The following is a 26,289-nucleotide window of genomic DNA, read 5'->3' as shown; positions in this document are numbered from 1 at the left end:
TGTTACTTTCTTTATGCAGAACTATGGTTGCTGTGCAGCCACTATATATATCTTCCAGCACTTACACGTACGGCTCGTCTACCCCCTGATTTCGCAATACCTGCATCACCGCCGAGGTTTCAACTGAGTCAAATGCTTTTTCGTAATCAATGAATGCTATGTGTAAGGGCTGATTATATTCCGAGCATTTTTCTATCACCTGATTGATGGTATGGATGTGATCGATAGTAGAGTACCGTTTCCGAAACCCTGCTTGATCCTTTGCTTGATTGCAGTCTAAGGTTGTCCTGATTCTATTAGCGATTACCTTAGTAAATACCTTATACGTAACAGACAGTAAGCTGATTGGTCTGTAATTTTTAAGGTCCTTATACCTCTGTCACACGAGCAGATTTAATGTCATTCGAATCGAATGTCATTCGATGCATCGAATGTCATTCGGTTTCTTTCGGTGCTACACGGTAACATATAATGACATTCGCAAATGGTGGCAATTACGATCAGCTATAAAAAAATGCTGCACTTAAGGAACATCAGTGCGCATAAAAGGCGTTTGAAATCACTGTGTAACATTTTAAAGCTGATCAAAACATTTCTGTACGATAATTCAAGCGAAAAACATTACTTTTGACTGTGCGGTAGCACTTTAGCCATAAAAACCCAAGCCAAGTATCGAGTCACCCACAAACCGATAAATGTAAACAAACAATATGGCTGAACACAGCGGAGCGCGGATACACAGTGCAAAGACGCACGGAGACACGTAGAGCATGCGATTGGCGTCCAAACTGTGAGGCGCTCAGTCAAAATTTTAACTTAGTTCCGAGATAAACATACGGGGAGATGCGGCTACCAAGGAACTTAGAGCCCAAAATGACTTGTGAGTCGCTGCCATGACTGGACCACTGCTGTGACCGAGAGTAATGCCGTTCCGCGAGAGCCTGCAGTGCTAATTTTACATCTAAATAAACAGGTTTTCAAACAAAACTTTAGAAAATAATTTTTAAATTTCAATGTGCGCAGAATATGCTGTCGGGTTACTAGTTTCTGCTGCGTATCTGGCGTCAAGAGTACACATTCGGTTCGCGATCGAATGCGAATGAGTTCCCCAAACTCATTCGATGAAGAATGTCATTCGAACCTAATGACATTAAATTTTCTCGTTTAGCACGGGAATAATGACATTAGATGCTAATGTCATTCGATGCGAATGACATTAAATTTGCTCGTGTGACAGAGGTATTAGAGTCCCCTTTCTTGTGAATGAGGATAATGTTTGCATTCTTCCATGGTTCCGGTACCGTCGATGATACCAGGCACTGCGTATAGAGGGTAGTTATCTGATCCTCTCCAGCTGATTTCCCCCTTTTCATAGTTTCTAGTGCTTTCTTGACCTCGTCCTTCGTCACTGGTGGCACGTCTGACTGTTTTTCCCTACTGCCAATCTCGTTATACGGTCCTGACTACTTTGGCTACTGGCTACTGGCCCCAGTGCAGAGTAGCAGGCCAGATTTGAATTATTCGGGCCAACCTCTCTGCCTTTTCCTTTCAGTAAATCCATCTATCTTGGCTACTGTAGAGATCTGTATAGAACTCCTCGGCTACTTTGACTATCTTGTCCATATTAGTGATGACGTTGCCCGCCTTGTCCCTTATCGCATACATTTGGGTTTGCCTATGCCCAATTTCTTCTGTCTAAGGAGACGAAAGATTTGATTAAGAAACGCCAGAGTATGAAAGCTTCCAATCCAACAGACCAGATCGAATTGGCCGAGATATGAAAGCTAATCAATAAGCGCAAGGTGGCCGATATAAGGAAGTATAACATGGAGAAAATTGAGCATGCTGTAAAGAACGGGGGAAGCCTTAAAGCGGTAAAGAAGAAATGAAAGGTAGTCTTTTTCAAAAGTGTAGAGCCCAGGGGGTCCGCTTCTGAGCCACTTCATGTGGCTTGTAATGCATTTCCAGTGTTCCGAATTTCTTGATAGTAAGAGTTTTTGCCCTATCCTCTCCATCAGTAGAAAGGACTTCTACTGATGCGAAATCAGCGCCACTACACGGCTCAGAAGCAGACTCCCCGGGCTTTACACTTTTGACAAAGACTGTACATTTTAAAGACAGGTTGCCACGCCGACACACAAACGATGTCGGGCGCAATGCTGTGATTGAATTGCAGCTTGTGACAGAGTGCACGGTAGCGGGCAAGAATATTAGTTTCCGGATCTAGAGATGTTGTTTTGTTTTTTTTTTTTCGAAATACAGTGCAGGCTCATATATTATCAGTTTGCACCATAGAGTTACGTAAAGGCAGCACACCGGAGGCAGAAAAGGCTACCTTTTCGGTTATAGAAAATAGTTAACGAGCTGGAGCATGTTTCTGAGTTAATTACAGCCGCATCATCGGAAAGCTGGAGCAGAGAGTCAATGTCTTGTGGAGTAACTCTTCGTCTTTTTAGTATTTCTTTACTCTTCAAAGGCGAAGTCCTTTTGGGGTTTTAGCAGTGGAACCTGACGGCGGCGGCGCTTCTAAGTAGACTGGTCCCGAAGAATCTGCGTGATGTCATCGGGACAGCCACGTGGTTACAGTGGTCCAGTACATAGCCATTGCAGTGAGCGCTGCCAATCTGCCATAATCTCTGAATCATTCTCAGTCAACACTAATCAACAATGATGTCAGCGCACATTTCAAAGAAGAAGAAAAACAGTAATGAATGAACAATATTATAATCACCACCGCAAGTAGCTTTGGCAGAATCCCTGCGTACACGCACTGGTAACCGTCCTCCTCTAAATTTTTCTTCTTCGTTAACTATTACTCGAGTGCACTAGAGTGCTTGCTCGTTGCCGCTATAGACTTGTCTCAAGTCTGCTCACAGGTAGGTTGGAGGTTACGTGTCCAGAGGCGCTAGTGCTGCATTGACCTTAAGGCCGAAACAGGCGTTCCGAACCGATGTCGTCCAGATGCCGGACGCGCAGCGCGTCCTCGCACGCGTCGCAGCAGCCACTTCACCAGGAAGCGTCTATTTTCCACGCTCGTCGCCGCACACACAAAGGGGGGAGCCCGGTCACGACCGCACACCGTTGGCGTGTCCAGGAGGCGCACGACAGGCGCGCTGACTCACGCCGCCGCGGCCACACAGAGTCCATCTGCCGGCCGCGAAATACGGAGAGGCACGGCGATAAGATGCGGTGGTGGCCTTCCCGTTTTGCACAAGGTCGCGTAACACGCCGTCCGTATCCGTTCAACGATCCAGCGGGCACGGCTACAACAGGGCTGCCAGGAAGAAGGCGCTGCCATGCGCTCCCCCCTTCACCGTGACGGACCGCCGCCACCGTGACTCGCATACAACCGAGGTATACGCTGGGGACGAAGGCAGACTCGGATCAGCATGATGCGCAGCATAACAGAAGAGTGTTGCATCCATGGCTGCTTTGTGCATGCTCGTCTCTTCTCTGAGCAAACACGCATGATGCCAGCTTCTACGTATGTGCGAAGGATGATGTCCACCAATTCTCCCAGGCCGACATAGGCTGCTGAATCAACAGCTGTCGATTGCAGGCACATAGAGTACTGAGGGAACGCTCAGGGTGCCAGGTTCCACTTGTGCGTGCGAAGGGTGGCGTTCACCGGTCTCCCTGTGCTGATCTCACAGCTGCCCAAGTGCAAGCACGGGCACTTCTGTGGGGAAACACACAAGACGTTACATTCCATTTCTGCATTCGAAATGTGATGTCCACCAATCCTCCCAGGCCGACCCAATCTGCAGGAACAACAGCTGCCAAATGCAGGCACAGGCACTTCTGTAAAGAAGCGCTCAAAATGCCATGTTCCACTTGTGTGTACGAAGGCTTTCGTTGACCGATTTTCCAGGGCTTATTTCACAGCTGCCCAAGTGCAGGGTGCGGAAACACACAAGATGTCATGTTCCACTTATACGTGCGAAGGGTGATGTTCACCAATTCTCCCGGGCCCAGCTAGGCTGCTGAATCAACAGCTGCCAGCTGCAGGCACATGCATTTCTGTGAGGAAACACATGATGCCATGTTACACTTCTGCGTGAGAAAACACAAGATGCCAAGCTCCACGTGTGTGTGCGAAGGATGGTGTTCACCAATTCTCCCAGGCTGATCTAGACTGCTGAATCAACAGCTGTCAAGTACAAGTACAGACTCTTTTGTGAGGAAATGGGATCGTGAAAAAGGAACCGTGAGTTCAGCGCATGCATCTTCACCTCTGACAAGCATTTGCGCGTATATCTGACAGCGACAGAGGATGATTAAAGCACTTAAACGCACAGCGCTGCGACGTCCGTTCCGTACAGGCTCCTACAGCGCCATCTCGTCCTTTCTGCATGAAGCGCCTCAAGTGCACTGTACTCTGGTGTGGCTCTTCAATGACGATAGTAAACGGATTTTAGCCAACCTAGGGCGATGGGATCTGTCCGTTAGGGTAATCAGAAAATATATGTGTAGAAAATGAGCTTCTCATTATGAGATGATGTTTAAGATAGAAGTAACATAATACTACACAAAAATACGGTCTTAAATTCTAGATTAGTGCGTTTTGAGTGTATATAAAAAATTTGCACTTTACACTTTGCACATGAGTACAATTTTGTGCGAGATAAAATAGAAAAACAAAGTGTTCTATGCCCGGATGTGCTTCCTAGGGCAGGAAAACTGACCTGAAACACATATAAAGGTACTTTTATTAGTGCAATACCACTCATACAGACACTTAACGCGAGCAACAATCCTGGACCTCGTACCTTATTCCTGATTGGCTCTTCTGATCTTTACGTCACAATTCACGTGGCATGTCGCGGGCAATTCCAACACAGCTTTCTACGCACGGTACCATCAATCTCACCAAGTAAAGCACCGGCTAATTTTTCATTCCCCTTTAATGCGGCGGTATTTATTTACAACAGTTGCGGTACGTCTGCTCGTGAGTACAATCAGGGCAGTCTGAGAAACTAACGCGGTGTTTTAGGCTCGTGTAGTGCGTCTGCATCACCCCTGCCTCACCGCCCAAGGTTTAAAGTAAACCTAAAAACGTTGCCAAGCCCTTTTGTTTACCGGTCCCGAGGCCCAATACGGTGCATCTCTCGTTAAAGCGCTGCGCACGTCCCTTTTTCGAACTTTGCCGCGTAAACTATGCAAAGAGAAGTTTGCTAGAGCACTGCGACTAGGTCTCATGATGATCTTGCCTTGTAAAACACTAGCCCTTGCACCACAGTAGTAAGATGAAAGCACATCGGACAGCACAGTAGTCAGTGCCTCCAGGGGACCTTCCAGGGTTGCCAAGTCGGTGACGTTTCGCATGAAGTGCCAGTATCGAAGATGAATTAATGCAATAATCTCCAGTACAGCGATACCAATTCCGTGAAGCTATGACCTCAAAGTCACTTCGTTTTTATGTCCTGTAGTTGCTTGCAAACACCAGGCCATGACGCTGGTCGTCGCCACGACTGAGCACTGTTTAGTTTCAAAGCACTACAATTGTCGAGATCTCCGTGCGGCCAAAATATGTCAGGTAATTTGGCAATAGACTGACACCTTTAGAACGCTCGGGGCAAGGGCGTCGGCCGGCGTAGCAACGAAGGAAAACTTTTTCCTCAACCTTGGCCACTTCGATTCGTTCTATCTGTTCTTGGCACAGGAACGTATATATACATTTTTAAGTCCACAAGGGGCGCGTGCAAAAATTGACGCAGTTTTACTAGAAATCTATAAAAGAGGTTGTGTCATTTGGCTTATTGTGGCTGTATTAAGAAAAAATAACGCAAACGCTGAGCCTAAATCCATGAAAGTAACCTCGCCATGGTCTGAAGTCCGCCTCCAAACATGGCGGGATTTCCGCCTTCGTTCTCTACGCTTTCGATGCGTGAGGCAGGTTCTCGCCGACGCGGTGCATAAGGAAAGCACTGTTGTGTGAGGCAGGGTCATTAAATCGAGAATAGGGGAAGGTCGCACTCCGGTGTCCTTCGGTGACGGGGTGATATGGGGATCAGCGTAAAGCCTCGAACCAACGGCCAACGAGTTTAAAAGGGGATTATAAAGAGGGCCGCCTATTGGCTCCCGACTGATGCCGTCTGCACCACTGACGCACGCGAAACTTGCCAAGTGCGCAGAAACGACTGATGTTTGCGGCAGTTAGAGGTTTTCTTCTCCTTTTGTTTGCTTTCGCGTTACCCTTTCTTGTCATTTTCTCTGCAGCTTCGACTATGGATGCTTGGCTGAGGGTTGCTGTTACAACTCCGATCTTGGCTTAAGGGCAAGAGCGAAGCGAATGCTCGGACGGGTTTCCTGGTACGAATTCCAGTAGTCGCAGGTGAACGCTTTGGGTCGCTGCCATGCAAATGCCTCTAGCGAACTCGGAACGTGAATGTGGAGTTTCTGTTTTTTTTTTTTTTTTTTTACTCTGTTCATCTACCTGAGCTAATGGCTTTAGCTAAATGTAATGGCTTGTTGTCATGAGCCAGGAACTAAAATACTTGACGCACAACCAGCCAGAGGAAGCTATCGAGCAAAGAAAGCTATTACTTCAATTAGGCAACACGTGTGCAGGTCTTTTTCGCGAGCCCCAGTCATGGACACCGGAGTGAAAGTAAAGCCGCGTTCAGACTACGTGCGCAACGCACGTATCGTTCGTAAGGATCGTAAGCGTAAGCGCAAAAGCGTAACGTGTCTGTTCAGACTGCTGCCGTATTGAGCGTAAAATGCGCAACGTACGCAGCCGGCGTGGTCGTAAATGTCGGAGGACCCGCGACTTTTACGACTAGTAGAGATGCGTCTGTTACGACGTGACCAATGAGCATAGCCGTTTCGGTTTTCCCTTTCCGGTCACGGGGCTTCCGGTCTTCCCAGATTTCGCGCGCAAACCAGCTAGTAGGCGACATCATCCAACGCTCCTACTCTGCCGCAGTGTCTCGGCTCGCCGGTGTTATTGGTGTTGTATCAGTGATTGTGTCTGTGTCGGTGATTGTGTCTATCCGCAGCTTGATCATGTGCAGTGCGGAATCTTCGCTGTGGAATTATCAGCACCTTATGAAAAAAGTTCGGCAGAGGCCGGCTCTCTACTACGAGTAGCTGAAATCGCACAGAGAGAAGTGCAAAAAGATGCCTGGCTGCAAATTGCCAGTGCGCTGAGTCAAAGTAGTAAGTGAATTATCAATCCGGTTTTTTCATCTGCGAACAAGCTCTCAACAAGCAAATGTTTCCTCTAGTTCAGAAAAGTGAGGTTATGGAGGCGGGGGATGCCCGCTTCATCCCCGTGCATTCTCGCAGCCCATCGACTGCGTCGACAAGTGAGGGAACAGTTGGCCTGCAGCGAAACGGGCCGCAGAGAAGAGCTGGTGCGGACTCGTCGAAGTTTGAAAGAAGTTCACCGTAAAATAGAAAAGAAAACAGCATTTTCTGAGGGGGGACAAGGTTTCGCGGACGTTTCCGTGTCTGCCGCGCGCCCCGGCTCATTGTTTGGTGTCAGTAGTACGGCCTTTGAGTCACCGCCCCGGCCCGTCTCCAAGATCGCTTCGGGGCACTGGTAAAATCGCAAGCAGGGATGCAGGCGGACCGTGCGCCTGTTTTGGTGCGAGGGAGTGCGATCATGGGACACCGAGCAGGAGTGCGCGGTACGTCGACAACGAGAGCGGGCGCGTGAAGACATGTGCGGAGTGAGTGGTGCGTCAGCACGCTGAGCGGACGTTTGAAAACTATGTGCGAACGTGCGTGTGCGAAACGAAGTGTATTTGTAATCGAGTGGTTAATTGTTAATATGCCCATTGTTCTTTTTCGTATTTTATTTGTGTGTCCAGCCTTTTCTTTCACATAGCTCATTTTGAGCTTGAAGAGCCCGGACCTTCGCTATCAGCCGCTCGCTAACCGGCGCCATGTTGAGAGCGGTGATTGGCCGATCGTAAAGAACGCATCTTACCGAACGGCCCAGTGTGAACATGCGCGGTCGCAAGCTACGTAAACGGGAGTTCCAGCCGCTATGCGCACTGCGATAAATACGATACTTACGACGGATGCGCACGTAGTCTGAACGCGGCTTAATCCGGCTCACTTCGACAGCAGAAAACATGAAGGAAAAAATGACTTTCGTGCTAAACAAAACTTATGCTTAGATACAGATTTAAATTGACATAGAAAACGATGACAGAAGGAAGGGTCTTACTCCTCCAAACCCTTCTTGGTTCATTGAAACTGCTAACTCAGAACGGATTCTTGAAACAAGGAGTGAAGTGGCAGTTACAAGGCTGGCTTTACCTCGAGTGCTTACCACGATAAATGTTGAAGATACGCAGTTGCGTCTTTTAGACGTTCTTACAAGAGAAACACTGCCCAGTCGGTTCCTTTTTCCTAAAGATGTTTTTTTCTTACCGCTGGGTGTTTTTTCTTTTTTTTTTTTTTTTTTTTCAGGATTGGGTTGACCGTTCAGGATGACCGTTTTAGTGATGTAGCGATGTATCCAATCACATCCCACCCGAAAAAAAAAAAATACGACTGTTGTTACAGCTATAATAATCGAATGGATTGGGTCTTACCATTTATATACCCGCAAAAACGAAACAGAAATAGTGAAACCTGTCATTGTCGCTATTTACAGAATCAGCCAGACTGTAAGGATTTGTCCGCCATCCTATCCCATCCCATGCCACAGTCATCCCATAACTCATTTTTTGCGCGTTCGCTGGCAGCTATACTCCACCAACACTGCTAAGATAGCAAACGCGGATGCCAGCTGCGAACGCGGCTCGAATGGCCGCCCCTCTCTCCGTTGCTACGACGTGTTTGCCACGATCATTTCACTGGCAAGCCTTCGCAACTTGCCACGCCGCCGTGTTCGCGACGTGATGTCGTACTCCGCCGGAGGCAAAATAAATGCCTGAAGGGGAATGGAAGAGAGAGGCCCGTCGAAGAAAGCGCGCAGCACGAACTCCATGGCGCGCGTGCAGTATCGCCCCTCGCCCCGCCACGAGCAAGCACCACCGCGTGCCACCGACCCGCGCCAACCGAGCCACGGCGAACGGAAGGGAGCAGCAGCGGAATCCGGCGGCCTCCTCCTTCTCATCGGCCGTCGTCTCTTTCTTTGCTCCTCTTCTCGTTGATGCCACCGGCGGAAGAGTGCCGTCAGTTCGTTGACCGACCGACGGCCCGAGCGGGCGCCATAGGCGGTGGCGGGCCGGCTGGCAGAGCAGGTCCTAATTTCGGCCGGCCGGCTGCCTCCCCCCCCAATGCCGGGCAAGGTCGGCTGCTGCCGGCGTCGTGTGTCTTTTCCTTTTCTTTACGGCGCGTTTTGTTTTCTTCGCAGCTTCGCCATCCAGCCGAGCCGACCGCCCCTTTCGTTAGCGACCCTTCGTTTCTCTTCTGCGCACGAATGCTGACACATCGATCGACTTGGAGCTCGAATCGTCGATATACAAAGTGCATTCGAATTAAAAGCTTGTACGAATTCACTCCTTGTGGGTTCAGTAAAACCGCTCATTTAGCAGGCACTTTAGTAGGCGATACTCCAAATGGCTGGGACGAGTTGTTTGGCTTGTTATCAGAGAATAGGTGGGAACAGCACTAACCAACGGAACAAGAGAACAGCGCAGTCGTCTCCCGTTTGTTAGCGCTTTCGCACTGACCCCATCGCACTTCTGATGCCGGTGTGATGAGAAATTCACTGGCTAATCGCTCACGCCGGTCTAACGGCGTAAAATGCGCTGAGTCAGAGTAAAACGCGAGCACTTCAGATGAACCGAAGAGCAGATTCCTTCTTCCTCACACAGCCGAGTGGCTGGCTTGGTTCACATTACAGCACGAAAGGCCATTATGCACACGAACTATAGTTCCGAATCGGCTGCCACAGTGAAACCCGTCATTTTCGCTAATTACAGAATCAGTCAGAACCTAGGGATTCGTCCGCATTGCAAAAATACGAGGCATCGTCATCCCATAAGCAGTTCTTTACACGTTCGCTATAATGGCCGTTAATTGGGTGCCCGTGCTTTTGTACCGCCGGTTCGCGTCAAGGTATAGACAACGCGGCCCATCCCACGAACAGAGAAGCCTCATTCGCCCGTCTGCCTTGTGCGATCCCGCTGTCTATGTCCGGCGGTGATGCTGGCAAAGTCAATGAGTTGCAAAAAGAACACCGTATGCCTAGCATCCCCGTGCATCTAGCAGTCTCGACAGATCCAGTTAGCAATCAGACAACAGGCAAGACGCATCACATAAAGTCGTGGGTGCACCGCTTCGGAAAACACTTGGACGCCTGCGCATAGAGTCCACTTCCGGCATAAATGCAAAGATATCTCCGGAACACAGGAGATCAAGAATAGTTCCAGGAGACACTTCTGGGAATGTTTTGCCACGCTTTACGCACTGTGATCTCTTTGGAGTATTAAAGCAGAACTTTTTGTTTCAATTTTTGCTGGCTACAAGGCAGGCCTGAGCTTCGTAAGACCGAAAACAGATGCGGGATACCTAACGCTCGCATGTGTGAATCTCAGACGAGCGTTTGGGGGGTTTCAAAGGTACCTCAGGACACATCATCTCTTTTTAATGTGCTTGACTGCTGTCTAAGGAAAATAAAAAGAAAGGAGGACGAGGGAGGAAGGGGTGGTGTGATGCGACACGGTGTTCCGTCTGCCAAAGATATTCATGCAGTGCTTCAACGCACAATACAGCAGTTCTTTTTTTCCTGCGCAACTTTGAAAGAAGGCGACCTAAGCACTTTACCATCCACTTATGCTTTAAACGCACATTTATTTCGCTGCATTTATTCGGATTGTTTTCCGATGTGTTCGCGTTTTCTGCACGTACAAGGAGAGATGAACACAAAGAAGGTAATTTGCGCGCAAACTAGCAGAGCCCCATGCGTTCTGCTCTGACGAATGCGCCAAGGTCGCGATAACCTCTGCCGAGAGCAAAGGTCAGAGCATCCCCGCACGCAAGGGCCTGCCCCGATTACAACTGGGGCCACGCATGCGCTGACCTACGAAAAGACGACCGCGGGAACGGTATACGAGTTCGCATGGCGGTCCTCATCTTGCAGCATTCGGATGCAACTATTAGTGCACTCGGTCCGCTCTGCGTATCCCTCACCCGTAGACGGAACTCCTGCGGTCGCCTCGCGACCCGCATGATGAGCGCTAACAACAGCGGAGCACTGTCGCCTCGCGCAGAACGACGTCAACGGTGCACAGAAGAAGCGACGATCGTCCCCTCTCGTACAGAGCTCGTCGCCGACGGCAGCGAGCAGGTAGTGACCGGAGGAAGTATTCTCCTCGGCGACTCTTTCGGTGCCGTTACTGTGATCGTGGGAATGACGTGCGGGCCGCGGCGTCCCCAAGGGCAAGGTTATGCGCTCACCCTCGCGTGGCCTCCCTTCCCATCTTCCCTTTCGTGAAACGGAGCGAGCTCGTGTACGCCGGTGGCTTTCTCGCGAAGCGCGCGCGTGCGAGCGCTACGATAGCTCCCTCGTGAACGCCGCACGCACAGCCGTAACAGTGCGGTATGACTCCCTAACGATCCTCCCGTGACTGCCCTGCCGTGCAGGGATGCCTCGCCGCCGCTGCTGCTGCCTTTACGGGAGTTCGCGTGCAAGCAGCGGAGGCTATCCGCGCCCTGAACGCGACGTGCGTCGGCAGACGGCGACCGAGGGATGCACGGATGACGTGAGCTCTGATGGCTCCAACTCTCTGTCTCTCTCTGCCCCTGCGCTGTCGCACCTCTCGAATTTGACACGACACACTATTTGACGTCGGTTTCGGCGACAGTCGTCCTCGCCAGGAATGGCTTTGAACTTTTCCGGCTCAGGGATGAGGACGGTGAACAGTCGGCTGCCTGCTCGCGTGTCGACGGTTCGCCAAGGCGTAACAGAAGAGAGCGCGGTAAACTTGTCGCCATGACCAAACGCGCTCTGTCGCGTGATATGATGCGGGTCACGCGAAAACAAGGAGGCCAGAAAGCATTCAGCTTCTCGTCTTGGAAGGATCGCATGCGGACAGGTACGGAGCGGAGCAGTAAACTCGTGAGTATGGTTGGATGACAATTAAAACGACGCTTTCAATACAAAAACTAGGCTTGAAATTTACGCACGCTTAAACAGCGAGGTGGGATTTCTCACGCACCACGCAGACTCAGATGCGCCTTATTTCACTAATCCAAAGGAACTGGTACGCGAACAACAAAGAAGGGGAAGAAGTGGTCAATAGAGAGTAATGAAAATGTTGTAAAATAAATGAGCAAAATGCTATACAGCCACTGAAATTTTGGGAGGGGTAGTTGCGGAGTAAGTGATAAATACTATAGAATGCCGGCCCTAGATTTTTCAGGGTCATCCAAAGACATTGCGCGTCCATCACAATGCAACCTCATTATGGGTAAAGCCAAGCTTACTTTCCACCATCGCGAAATGAAAGGACTCAAGCAGAATGAGGCAAGCTGTGCACCATCGCCTAGCAGCCTTGTACGTGCAGATTCTCCATGGGGTGCAGCGTTACGAGATTGACCATCATCCGCTTTTCCGGAGAAGGCTACACTCACGATTAGCAGCTGCTCGTACAACGGCCAGTCCCGGGTGGGCCCGTTGTGCGCGGCCCTAACGGCAGCACGACTAATGCGCAGAGCAGGACGGGGTCAGCCTCCCACCGAGAGCAACAGATCGAAGGATGCGGGTTCGGAAAGAGTGGAGGGCAACGACTGCTGCGCGGCCCTAAGTGGCGGTGATCCTCTCAGCGAGCTCGTCTCGCCGACGAGCGAGTTGAGCGAGCATGGGAGCGAACCTCCCCTCCATCTTTGCCGCGAAGAGGCCTGATCAGTCGTCGATCCTCGGCCCGAGCAGGGCCGCAGGCAAACCGCAGGGGCGGCGGTGGCTATCTGGTTGCGCAGCCTGCCATGTACGAAGACAGATGCCGAGGCACACTATAGTATATATGCACTGTCTCGACTCGCTTCCTCAAGCCGTTCCTTAGAAGTCGCCGGGCGTCTGCCTGATTTGACCCAAGAGGAAGCGACCTCACTCCCCAGAGCGGCCAGCGTGACGTGAGACTGCGCAACATTTGCCATTAGCCGGAGCTTCCGCGAAAGCGGCACGCCATCCAACGAAGCTCGTAACCCCTGTTCCGACATTAAATGCATAGCTCCTTTATCCCTCATTAAAAAATGAATGGTAATAAAAAATGTATGAAAGCTACCGACGGATGATGCGCGCAAAAAGGACCGAATAGCACCAGCGATATGGAGCGTTCCTAGCGTACGCGTGCTCGACCAAGCCGAACGCCATCGGATGGGCTGTGCGGAATTCCCACTGCACAATAAATTCCTCGATTACCGACGCTAGCAGGGAACGAACACCTTCGGTGTTTTCGCACAGCTCCTCGCTCCATAGACGTGAGCGGAAGGTGGGTTCAATGGCGCGGGGAAGGCAGTCGCTCCGGAGTCGAGGTAGCAGCAGTCCGATGTCAACGCCCTCTGGCGGACGCTGCAGCACGCAACGAAAGTAAAAGGCGTTCAGTGGTCCAGAACGCGGTTTTTGAAGGAGATCACTCGCATTCGTAGTCTTGGCTGTGCGTTTCCTCTGCGTTCTTTTTAGGCCTTCCCTGTGCGCCACACCCTTCTCTCCCCGGAGCCTTTCAAGGGCTCCGCGGGGCTTAACGCTTAAGCGTCGAATCATTGCCGTCTTCTGAGGGCAGAAAGTAGGCGCCAACTCTTTCTATAACGCCCATAAATGCATAGGTATACCCGTCCGTACGCTTCGGCCTTTCTCTGGCCCGTGTGGGAAGCTCTGTAAGAGAGCTGATGTCTCGAGGTCAGTGCACTTTCACACCACTGCTAATGGCCAAATGTATACGTTATTCGGATAGAAACTCCTTTAGTACACTGAAAATATATGCGAAGAAAAGCAACGTGTATGCAGCCGCAATAAACTGTTTCAGATTAATACTTATCGACAACCATGGTTGTCTTTCTCTTAGTATTATACTGCAAGCGGGTTACTCAGCTGTGGTCGAACGGTAACGAGAAAGCACCGACCTCTAGATGTCTTTCTTCGCTGGCGCCGATAGTCGTGGGTAGCGCAGTGCATCCCTAAGCCTCAGCAGGAGACAAGAAAGAGCAGATAGCATTTTACTTTATGCCTTGGTGGCCATCTTTCGATCCTCGATCTCAAAGATCTCTCCATCTTTTATATGCTCAGATCCACGCGTCTGCTCCCGCGAATCGTGACTGCACTGCTTGTTTGCTTCCTGCGGGCGAGCTTTGATCGGACCGAATACGCGCGACGTTGCGGCCAACCGCCAAGCACAAGATGAATGGGCACGGCATACGGATTATGCCTGCGCGGAAATCGAGTTACCGCTGCTCACTCGCACTGTGCTGGCTCGAGCAGTTGCGCGAATCGCCCTTTAAATTACGCCGCGGAAGAGGCAGCTACGAGTTCCTCGCTGCTTCCTGTCACGCAATCTGGCAGCGGAGAGGACGGCCACAGGTTCGGTGGCCTCGAGAATTGGGAGGCGCCAGTCCTTCTTCCCTGAGCAGCGACGACCGAAGATGAACGCTTTCACTGATGCACCCTCCCTTAACTCGCTTGCGGAACGATGACCAGAGGCGGGCACGGCTTCGCACGCGAGGCTATAACGGCACTTGCGCCGCGCGAGAGAGATGAGTCGTTACACGCAGGGGGCGTGATTACGCAACATGCGGGGCTGTCTTGTAAGGGTCTGCGTCCGAGCTGCGTCTCGACAAGTTAGTTTGCTGACAGCATCGCTGCTGGAGGCCCAGCTGCTTGGAATGGGGGCTTGAATGAAGACGTCTTCCCGTGGCCCGCGGATGTTTGGTGTGCCTTTCGAGGTGAACTGGCGGTGTTTCGTTATCAGTGGGCCTGTCGAAGTACGTATGTATAAGAGTACGCCAGCTTCGTACTAGCGTAACTGGTTCTTCAAGCCTTCCACTAATTCGTAAGATGAAGGGAACCGGCTGATATACGAGTGTGTGGCAATTAAACGCCCGTCCCAAGCGCTTCTAAGCTGTTTCGACAACCATAGTTTATCAAGCGGAAATACCTGGGCTAGCAACTAACTCTTCCAACCAGCTTCGTCAGTGTACATTTTTCTTCTTGTTTCGTTCCTAATCGGTTTCACGAGGGACAAAAACTACAAATCGTACGGAAATTCCTGGCCTATACGAAGGATTATTGAGCATCGGACCAAACACTTGTCGCTTTTGCCTAACGCCATTCCTCTTTCATTTATCGTAATAAAGGGAAAGCTTACGGAACACTTTGTGTACCACATCGTGTTATGGTGCTTTTTGTTTTCTTGTATGTTCCGCCTTACGAATAACAAGCTGAAAATTCCTCTTTGGGCTCTATCCCAAAACGCACATCATGTGAACAGAAGCATCGCTTTCCGGCGGGCAGCGGAAGTACGTACTTGCCGTGGCGAATTTCAATCTGGTAAGCAGTGCACGCACAAACAACACGTGCGTTCGGCACGCGACGCACGGGCAAGATGCCGCGTCAGTTAAGTGAGCATCACCACGCCTTCAGTGGCCGCGCCTGCTACGCCATTGCCACTCCAGAAGTGAGGTGTAGGATCTCGTTCATCATTTAGACCCCCTGAACAGGAGGTGAGCTCCCCCTGCTCTTACGTAAAAAAGATAAGAAAACGAGACAATAAAAACAATTATGGGAACGAGCGTGCCTCGAGGGGTTTCTGCGCATTTTTACGCGCTAAGGTAAAGCGGCTTGACGATTCCAGAGCAAGGCGTTGCCTGCAGATCCTCCCCAGAAGCGGACGTGACGTCAAGGGCTAGAGGAAGAGAGGAGAGAGTGGTCGGGCGTGTCCCGTTCCAGAACCCGCGTTTCCGCGGCGCTTCTGACGAGAGCATGGGGAAGATCGTGTCTGACTTTCGCGGTGGTGCTCGGTTGAATGATCGGAAGATGGTGATGGAGTGCCTTTGTGGCGTGGGTGGTGGCAACCGCGTTTTGCACTGTCGCGGTCCCCGTAGCGTCGACAGCTTCCGTCCTCTCTCCTCTTGCACCCTCCCCATCGCGATGCCACTCCCGCCGCGCACAACGTCCGCCGTTCGTGTCATTCACCGCGAACGTCGTTTGGCACGCACACCATTGTCGGCTCACAAGAACACCGTAGAAGTTCCTGATGTGCGCGCTGGTGGTGCTTTGAGAGCTTACGCTACTGGTGGCCGATCCCATAATGAGAGGCGGTGTTGCGGTGGCCCGTGGTGAATGGTTTTGGAGCAAGAGCCTCGAAGGCTGTCGATGGAGAGAAGCTGTTTTACAAAGTCACTGCTGGCGCGAATTTTTCGTTGACGTTGCGAAAAGCGGTACCTCTGTCGATCAACGAAAAGAATGCAGAGAGAAACAATCGACCATAGAGGATGGTGTGCTGGTGCAGTGTGCCGAACAATAATTTTGTCCCACGAAAATTCTAGCGAAAACAGTTGCAAAGTGAAAAGAAAAGAAATATTAAAGCGCAGCGAAATGACTGCTCAGAATGTTCCAATGGCAATAAGTCGAATGAATGTTCGGAAGCGAGAGGTCTCTTCATTCTTCCGGTCACGTAGAGGAAGTCTTCCACGGCTCACTGAGGCCTTTTTCGTTCTTGATGCTGCTGTCACAGTGGAAAGTCGTTCCTGATGATCCGAAGTGACGTCTCCCAGAAAGCGTGCAAATCAAAACGACATATCCGACCAAGAGCGCCGGGCTCTATGTTGGCTTTCTCTGTGTTCCCTCTGAGGCGGCGTTCTCGCCGCCCACTTCTCGGAAGTCACGTTTGTGAAGTTCACGGCTGCCGCCTAGATTTTCGCGGAAGTGCCGAAGGGCGCGACGTCTTTGCGCAGGGCGGCTTCTCTACGTACACGAAACTCCACCGCGGTCGGTCACCGCCAAAAGGCGCCAATGCGGACGGATCCGCCGAATTGGACGGTCACGACAGAAGAGGTGGAGTCTCTGCAACGACCCGTCGATTCGATTGCGTCCGCACGCTCGGGACGCTGCAGCTTGCTAGGGGCAGCGATCCGTCCGCTCAGACGTAGTCAAGCGTTGCGGTCGCTATGTAGGGCGTCCCGCGGTTGCCTCGAGAGCGCTGCCTTGGTCACGTCAAATATAAATATGATGAATGGATTAGGATCTTACCTTCAGCGAGAATTAACACGCGGAAAGGTGCATATAGGGAGTATTCATGTGACGTAGTAGCGACGTCACCGCCCACCCGGCGCCATTTTGATGATTGTCGCGCATCGGTCGCGTAGCGCAGCTGTCCGCATGTACGTACTTGTCTCGCCGTAATTTTGTTGTCCGTGCGCGCTCACTGTTCTGCTGCAGATGAGATGGGAGCTGCCTCCATTCCCTCATTCGGCAAGTTTGTGCGTCGCAGACAAGGAGAGGTATGCTGCCGAAATCGAGGCGTGCGGCGTGGATCAATTTTCGCTCGACGATCAGGACTGCGCTGTGGACGTCGATCTGTGGCCGCGTATCAACATGTGTGATATTCACGACTACCTTGTTTTGAGGACAATTTTTGTTTCTAGTAAACAACAGATAGCCTACAAGTCACAGGAGGCCCATAATTACGTCACCAGTGGCTGAGTGAAGGAGCCATGGCTGAAGAAAGTTGGCCAGGGCACTGTCATTGTTTTAGCGCAGGTAGGCGTGCAGCTTTTTGTTAAGATTTTGTTAACAGCTGCATTTGCTCACTTTATTACTTGCACAGGCCAACCATTCCCAAAGCCTGCCAACCCCTTCCGTGAAGGCATGAATTTTCGCGGACAACGACGGGGAAGTCCTGGCAGCACATTGTGTGTACCTGGCAGGAAATGGGGAGGCATGTTAGCATGTTGCAGCCCTGCTTTTCTACATCGAATATGGCCAGCGGGTACGGGAAGAACGCTCGTGCACATACGAGGCAAAGCAGTGGCTTCCGCCACATGTCCGGAAGATTGAAGCGCGACTCACAGCAGAGATCGATTTCGCGTCGTCGACAATGAAGAAGCGCCGATCAAATGGCGGTGTTTCTGCAAGATGCACCACGAGCGACCAACCGAGGGCCAGCTCCAAGCACAGAAGAATTTTTTCTCCAAAATATTATCCAGACTGAATAGCCACTGATTCGATGATTGGTGCAAAGGTAATCAGCGCAAACAAACAGAAATTAGCTTTTACGCGCTTCGTACGTAGGCGCAGAACCATCACCAATGTGATGGCGGCCGTCTGAACGCTTTGCGTGATGCCGCACACACTTTCTACTACTTTTGTGCTCTTCACAGTCGTGAATTAAACATCGCAAATTGAGCTAGTGCGCTTACCCGAGAAGTGCCGTGCACACACGCAGTACCTGTCGGTAGCTGCACTAGTGTTTTGCCGGTTGATCCTAGCCAGCCTTTCCAGGCGCCGCTTTTCCTACAGCAGCTTCGTGCGGTCGCACTCATTTAGTCGGATCTTCGGTATCTTGAAAAAGCCAAGGTCGTTCTTTCTGCTTTTCAGCTTCTGCTCCTTGGTCTGACTCTGGCTATTGCAGCCGACAACGACGCAGTGTACCATAGCTGGCGGTGAAGTGCAGAACGGCAGCGCATCAATTGATAGCTTCACCCGCTCGGCTTGAACTGAACACAAAGATGGCGCATTGCCCCACAATGCACCGCGCTCGACGCGTCAGTGAATACTCTCTATAGTTAATACTACAGTGAATACTTCCTATACTCCCTGAACCCGATTTTGGCACTTTGAATGGGCCACAGTACAAGCACGTGGTTCGAGCTAACGTTACTTGGAAATATTGGAATTGACTTATGAGCTTGCAGCAGAAGCGAGCGTGATGGATAATTTCTAGAGCAGACAAACGTCACACTGTAGGCCTGTTCTCGCTGTCCATTACTGCGGTTAATTTTAACATACTGTCCAGATGAATGGTGAAACTGCAATGATTAGCTATGACAAACCGCTTAACGTCGCGCGTTTCGGAGTCTTGTAATGTCTCCGGATTTGGTACACACGAGAAACTCCCAAACCTTTTTTTAGTGCACAAGCACTCATACGGACACCAGAGACGAGCAAGGCTTGTCAACCGTCGTTGTGTCAGACTCCTGTAGGCCCGCCGAATCGTTACGTCACAGTGCACGTGTCCTGACGTGGGTAATTCAAACAGTGCCTTCGCAAGGTATTATCAGGCTAACCAGGTTAAATTTCAAATAAATTTTCAGAGAGGGCCATGGTGGCTACCACACTCCACTCTGGACTGTGGATCAGTAGATATGGTGCTTCTGCTCTCTGTCGCCTTACTGTCAGAAATCCACCAGCAGCTTGAAACATATCTTCCTTGAAAACTACCCCCGACGGCTTAAGATTACCAAAGATTACCGAAAAAAAAAAAGCTTAAATGGACGTTAGGAGTAGACAAAATTCCGATATCGCGTGAAGGCTGTTTTGTATGTGCTTTTATTCCCCCTAGCTTTGTGCAGTTGGCCGGAATGAAACATACTTGTCGCCACTTGAAGATGCTCCTTACTGATTGGCTGCACGACTGCAGCGCCATACTGCGGGACTTGCCGTTGCCTCTTATACGCTTTTAAGCATAACAATGCATCTTTATGCAGCTATTAAAATGCAGCTTTTGGCCAGCACAGCAGTTGTGCAAGCAAGATAGCATTTTCTTCAGGATATTAGACTGCTTCCGCGTGCACTACGATAAAAACAAGAAACATTCCTATAACGAACGAGCGCTGGCAACGCGAATGCAACAAGGTGTTCTTCCCTCGCATCGGTGCAGCTTGTTTGCAGTGTTCACTGCCCGACAGGTAGCACGTTCAATGACCAGGTAAGTCGTAGGCCGCCATGTTCGCGTGCACGTCACTCGCACGATCGCGTAGAGATGGTTCTTGTTTTTTTCTCCACTGCAGTCTCGACTTGCAGCAGGGTGTAGACGAACGATCGACACGCGTTCGCGTCCAATTCTGACGAGCAATGCACGTCACGATTGCTCTCACTTACTTATGCATACACCCGTTAGCCGAGGGTACGCATTCGCTGGTGTGCGCTTTTTATACCGTCGCACCCCGCGACTGATTCTGCTTTTTTGTGTGTATGTTTAGACAGTGCTTCGCGAACCTATTTCCGCGCGGTCGCAACCGGTGCGTGACGTCTTGCTTCCTCGAGATTATGCTCGCGAAAAAATTTATGCCTCGAGTCAAAGCACCCCCTTCCTACTCTTTTCCCGTGGTGTTTTCTGACGCCGCACGTCCGTTCTTGTATCGTGTTGTCACTCTCTCCCCTCCGCATAGACGCCCCATCTTTCCGGCCTCTCTGCATCTTCTTTCCGTTCATCAGCAGACTTCCACCTCCCCTTTCAACTCGTCTGCCGCCTTCGGAATTAAATACCTTCACGACGCTTTTGGTGTAATTTTTTTACCTCCTATAAGGCAAGTTCGGAATTTGAGGCATTCGGCTGGGTGCTCAGAGGAATAACTTCAACCGGGGCAGGTAGGGATGCCTGGAGACGACGGATGCCGAGCTGGAAATATTCCTAGAAAGTGTCTCTCCCCTCCAAAGGAAGGAATGCGATGGGAGACAGCAAACCCAGACGGATCTATAGAATGCAGCCGGAAGTTTCATCGGCGCTGCGTTTCAAAGCGAAAGTATCGAGAACGTTCACTCCTGCCTCAAAGCAATCGTGGCGGAAACCCTAAATATACTGAATAGTATGTCGAAAATTACGCAGCGTAGTGATCACACTTCTCTGACGAACTTCACAAGCTACTCAGCGAATAATCTTCCTATGCTGCGTGGAGCCATGAACAACAGAAGTGCAAGTTCAATTTTCGTTAACGTGCTCAATAACAGAATTACTGAATGACGTGTGCCGTGTTGCTTGATGGTATGGTATGCTATGACATGGTATGGTATGGTATGGTATGGTATGGTATGGTATGGTATGGTATGGTATGGTATGGTATGGTCTGGTATGGTATGGTATGGTATGGTATGGTATGGTAGGGTATGGCATGGTATGGTATGGCATGGTGTGGAATGGTATGGTATGGTATGGTATGGCACGGTATGGTATGGTATGGGGCTCTACGAGAAGTGGGTTCAGTGTTCTGAAGAGCACATGGCCGGCGAAGGTGCTCCACAGAGGAGGGTTCCCGTGTTGCTCCCACGGTATGGTATGGTATGGGGCTCTACGAGAAGTGGGTTCAGTGTTCTGAAGAGCACATGGCCGGCGAAGGTGCTCCACAGAGGAGGGTTCCCGTGTTGCTCCCATCACCTGGATATCCTTGACATATGTATTATAGCACAGTTATTATCCGGGAGTCACCGCGGCCGGTGTACTGATGTCGCGACCTCAGGCCGAGCGCAGGCTTTTCATAATGCTTGAATGCTAATATCCAACACCGCAGTTTAGTCGGGTGCACAATTGGCGTTTGGAAACTAATTAAGGTTTTGGGCTGAAGGTGAAATGTAAATATATATATATATATATATATATATATATATATATATATATATATATATATATATATATATATATATATCAGTAGCGGTTCGACGCTTCCGAACCTGAATATTGTCCTTTAGCGCTGAGTTACTTCGCAATGCTTAGCAATGCGGAAAACGCGTTGGTTTCATGGTTGAGTAAAATATTTATTAATTACAATTGTACGCAATGCAGTACGATTTTAATCCAAATCGGCCGATGTCAAATTTGGGGTGGCTCGGACCAATTTCGGATGCAACAATTGTATGCACCATAGTCGAATTAGGCTGGACATCGATTTGGTCCAAATCAACTGAGGTTAAAATTTAGGGTGGCTCGGGCTAAATTTGGTGCTCACCATCGCCATAGCCGAATTGGCTAACATCGATATTTTGAGCACATGGCGATTTTCCGGAGTAGGCACGCCTGTCACGGCGATGGCTCACGCCACTAGCGACTGCACTCCTTTGTTAGAGGTACAATTCTGGTATCACTTGACCTCCAGGAATGATAGCAGAAAAGCTAAAAAGAAAGCTGCATGAAAACAGAGATGAACAGGGTAGAAAGCATGCCGCGACAGAACGGCAGCCCGGCACGCGCTCCTTTCGCCCAACAGGATCTGTTATCACCAGTGCGAAAGGGATACGGACTCTTCCTGGCCATTCCGGAATAGAAACCGGAGTCTGCACTGCGTGTTTATCTTCGCGAGCTATATCGTGCTCCTGGTTGTCGGTCGGACGTGACGGCCAGCTCTGAAGCGCCACCGAGGAGGGCGGGTGCACGGAACTCTCCCGCGGCATGGACCGCGGGAAGAAGAACTGATCTCTCCAGACCGGACGTCTGCTCAGCGGGAAGAGAGTTGTTACGCTCGTTGAACCTTTAGTGCCAGCTAAAGTGCCCCGGTGCTCAGCAAGGCAAATCAAAGGACAAAGTTTACAGAAAAGACACCAAAAACACAAACAAGACGAAGACCGCGTGCAATTATACTTTGTTGTTGCAGCCGGGATATAAAGTGTTTGCAGACCAAGAACAGAAAGAGTGGGAAACCAGAGACAGCGCCCTAGCTTCGGGTGTATATTCAGCAGACACGCTACTCAGAATCTCCTATACCATGCACGTAAAGGGCGACCAAACAAAATGCGCTTATTACCAACTTGCGCAAGTACCGATCCAAATTAAGCTACTGGAATTGCGGAGGTGGCATAAGGTGCTGTCCGAGTGTCCAGTGGCCCACTCTGCAGCTGCCAGATAGTAAGGTGACATGGGAATCAAAAACCGCGGCCCTTGGCTCCATAGTCAGACACAAAATCCCTTTGTCAAGCAAGGCCTTTCGGGCGACTCGATTAGAGCGGAGATTTATACCTATCATGTGCTCGAAAATAACATCAACCTACTTACCAAAATAAGCCAGAAAACTGACACTTTACATGACGACTGTTTCACAATTTTTTCTGCAAAGACAGTTACTTCCATTTAATCAGACATAAGCGATTATACGTCATTTGTTTGCCTCTTTTGAAAAAAAAAAGAACAATTAAACCTCAGCATATGCGAAAAAAATTAGTCATAATACAGTAGGCTACTGACACCTGTTGAGTAGAAGTGTACCAAGAAAATGATGCGCCAGAAGCATACGATCTACTTTTACTAAACGTAGAGCACAATAACAAACTTGCACTTCCTCTTGTTTCCGTTCAAAATCCACAGAAAGCTTAGCAGGAATGGATTAGTTCGCTCCTTTTTAAGAGCATCCGAAACTTTCTGCTTGCTCATTGTATTAAAAACGAAAGATCCAGAAAATTGTGTTGAATTTAAGAAATTCTGAAACAAATTAAACCGGAACTTGAAGAAAGCTAAAATTTATTTTACAAAAGCAAATTTTCTCCACAGAGCAAACGAAAAGGGTTCGAAAAATTGTCAATGGCCTGCTATCCAGCGGGAAGCCTGATGTAACTTCTTTTCTACTCATTGACATGACCTCCAACTCCTGTTTAACCCTTGTAAATACACTTAATGAGCACGTTCTAAACGCAGCTTTCTCAGTGCTCAGCAGATGCGTGTTATCTGCCACCTATCGACCTTTATACGCGAATAAATAGCAACGAGGTTCTGTTTTTATCACTCGTGAAGAAATGATAGCGGTTGTAAATACACTTAAGAATAAACGTTTTTCGCGCTCTGACGGAATAAGAAGGCTCCCAACTAAACCCGCTATCAAAACTAGCAGATGTCCCTTACATATACTCGAATGTTCCTGACTGGTACCCTTTATGCTAAAATGAAAATCACTCCAGTTACAGCGCTCTACAAGAGAGGAGGCGAAAACAATATGCACAACCCATCAAGACGAGGGCTCAGTCAGACTGGTTGGTTCATGTTGGACGGAAGGACGAAACAGCACTGATATGAGACAGACACAGCGCATGTCTGTGTCTTCTCTTCCGAACGGTCGGTCAGCTCTGTTTTGTTATTTTGTCCAACTGTCACTCGATATTGCCAATGTTTAATGTCGTAAAACGCGCGGTACATAACCGATGAGAAAATTTACTGAAAAAGAGAGACAAAATCTGCAAAGAACAGTATGATTACGGGGTAAATCGACCCAAACTGCGCTACTATAGATAAACGATAACCTTTTTTCTCACTTTTAAAGTAACTCCCATGCAACATTTCTTGATTTCAGTAATGCCTTTGATTCAATCAAACACGGATTTGTATCCCTAAAACCAGGGAACTTCATGAAATTCGACTCAGATTAGTTGAGAGCCGCCCAACGGAAGCAGCCTACATGGCTTAAAGTGACATCCGACACAATAACAATAAAATTCGGAACCTCATCAAAAGCCTCTAGCCTTGTTAATTATAATTTATGTTCGCGTTAGCAGATCTGCAGTTTATTTCATGGTCTATGCTCAGTCCTGTGCACTTCATTTTGCAAAGGTACTGTGTGACCATACCCTTATTTTCAACATAGTACTTCACTCTGCTGACACTAATGCTTTCTCTGCTACCGGCTTTAGACTGAGTGAAGGCTGTTCCAATATTTGGCTCAGTGACCAAATGGCTTATAAGGTTCAATCAAATGTTAAAACAAAATTTACGCTTTCCCATCTTAAAACTAAACCTCTTGATTATGACGTTTTACTGTATTTTACAAAACACTTAATTTTTACAAGCAAATTTTCTAACGTTTCTAGGCTAGATTTTTTTTTTCTTAGTGACCTCCTTGGTTCAGCTTCGTTTATTGGGTTCAAAGTGACTCAGGTAGCGAGGACGCCGTAATAAAGGGCTCCGAAACTTACGACCACTTTCGCGGGCCGATCACGTCAGTAATGTCCTGATAAGACTATTGAAATCGGTTGGGTTAGTCCAACGACTACTTTAAATTCTTTCATTCCATGTCAAGAAACATGTATATTTCTCTCTTGCTCATTTTTTTCAAGTTCGCAATCACTTTTTGTGGGTCATATGCAGTAAGACTGGCTCAGAAGGTTGTTTTGTGTACAAAAGAAATCATTGCCATTCTCTTTAGCCTCCCTCGCGTAAGCCACGAAATAAGCATGAATAAATAATTAATTATTAATTAACAATCATCCAGTCACGATCCTTCGGTACAATATTTACGTGTCGTGCAGCACTAACGTCTTTACCTTTAGTGCTTTAGTCTTTCAAGCCTCGTTCGTGCTTACAATTGCACACAGCTGAGCAATGCGGACGAGGATGTTGAAGTTGGGATTTACAGGTAGGTTTAGCCACGCATTTCTCTGCCATGACTAGCGAGTGTTTTTGGATCGAAGTCCTGCTGTTGTTGCCTTTCGCGACACGACGGTAGCTACGACTTCTCGTTCAGCGTGGCCATGCTCCGTGACTTTCTGCCCAAGCAACTGGCTTTGCGAGTGCTCTCCCAAGCGTGAGACGAGCCTGAGGGGCGTTCGACACTTCGACGGCGACTCCTTGTTTCTAATACTCTTTGAAGTCAAAACCGCATGCATTTTACTTCTTTCTTTCATTTCCATGGCCTGACAAGGTGAACGCTCCAGACGCAGCTTCCGACGACGCGCGGCCGAGCGTGGAGCGGGAGTAGTTGCGCCGCCGGAAGAAACGCCTCGACACGACGACAATTGCGCCGCTCTGCCGTAGTGGCGCGCACACCTTCTGGCGGCGTAAGCAGTGCTCGTCTGCAGGAATTTTGCGCAGTTTTGTATTTTGTTTCTACATACGTGTCCACTGATACAAAACTATGGTGTTGCTACGTGCCTCGTAAAGTATTGATTTCTTTATGTGCCAATGCCAGTATTTTTGCAGGCAAAAGTTGGTGGCCCGCATCGTATGCATGTAGTGCAATCTAACATGCGAATCCATCAGCGTCGACAAGAATGTGTTAATCAATGCTGTGAGCTTTTACATCAACCACGCAGTGCAGGTCAGGCAGAAACTGGCTCAAGAAATGTGATTTCTTCCATCGATGTCCGTCTACACGCGACAACACCCGATTGTGTAAGAAAGTGAAGTTGTCATTAATGTTAGAATAAATAAATTGCCCTTGCCCCAACGTCGAGAGCGCGAAGGCGAGCGCATACGACTGTGATGGCCCATATAGTATTATAGCTGATTACATTAAGGTGTGCGCGGCTAACTAGCGGGAAATTACGCCATTCTAGCCACAAATTACTCATAAAATGTGCATACATATGCTGCCCAGATAGAAGTTTTTACAAATATCCGAGACGCCAACAAACATTTGCTTTAATGAAGCGTCGGAGTATATATGACACCTATAGTTCATGCAAAGGTATGGTTTCAGCAT

The 26,289-nt window shown here is 49.3% G+C and overlaps 1 protein-coding gene across 2 annotated transcripts in view; it reads right to left on the bottom strand.

The window, feature by feature from the left end:
• pio (zona pellucida domain-containing protein piopio) overlaps positions 1 to 26,289 on the bottom strand; it is a 112,579-nt gene that overhangs the window by 56,393 nt on the left and 29,897 nt on the right. The gene's annotated exons all lie outside the window — the stretch shown is intronic.

Source organism: Amblyomma maculatum, chromosome 6 (genome assembly GCF_055883805.1).
Source record: "Amblyomma maculatum isolate TAMU_Amacu chromosome 6, ASM5588380v1, whole genome shotgun sequence".
NCBI lineage: Eukaryota > Metazoa > Arthropoda > Arachnida > Ixodida > Ixodidae > Amblyomma > Amblyomma maculatum.
The sequence above is the reverse complement of the archived record's forward strand: the minus strand, read 5'-3'. Positions and strand labels throughout refer to the sequence as shown.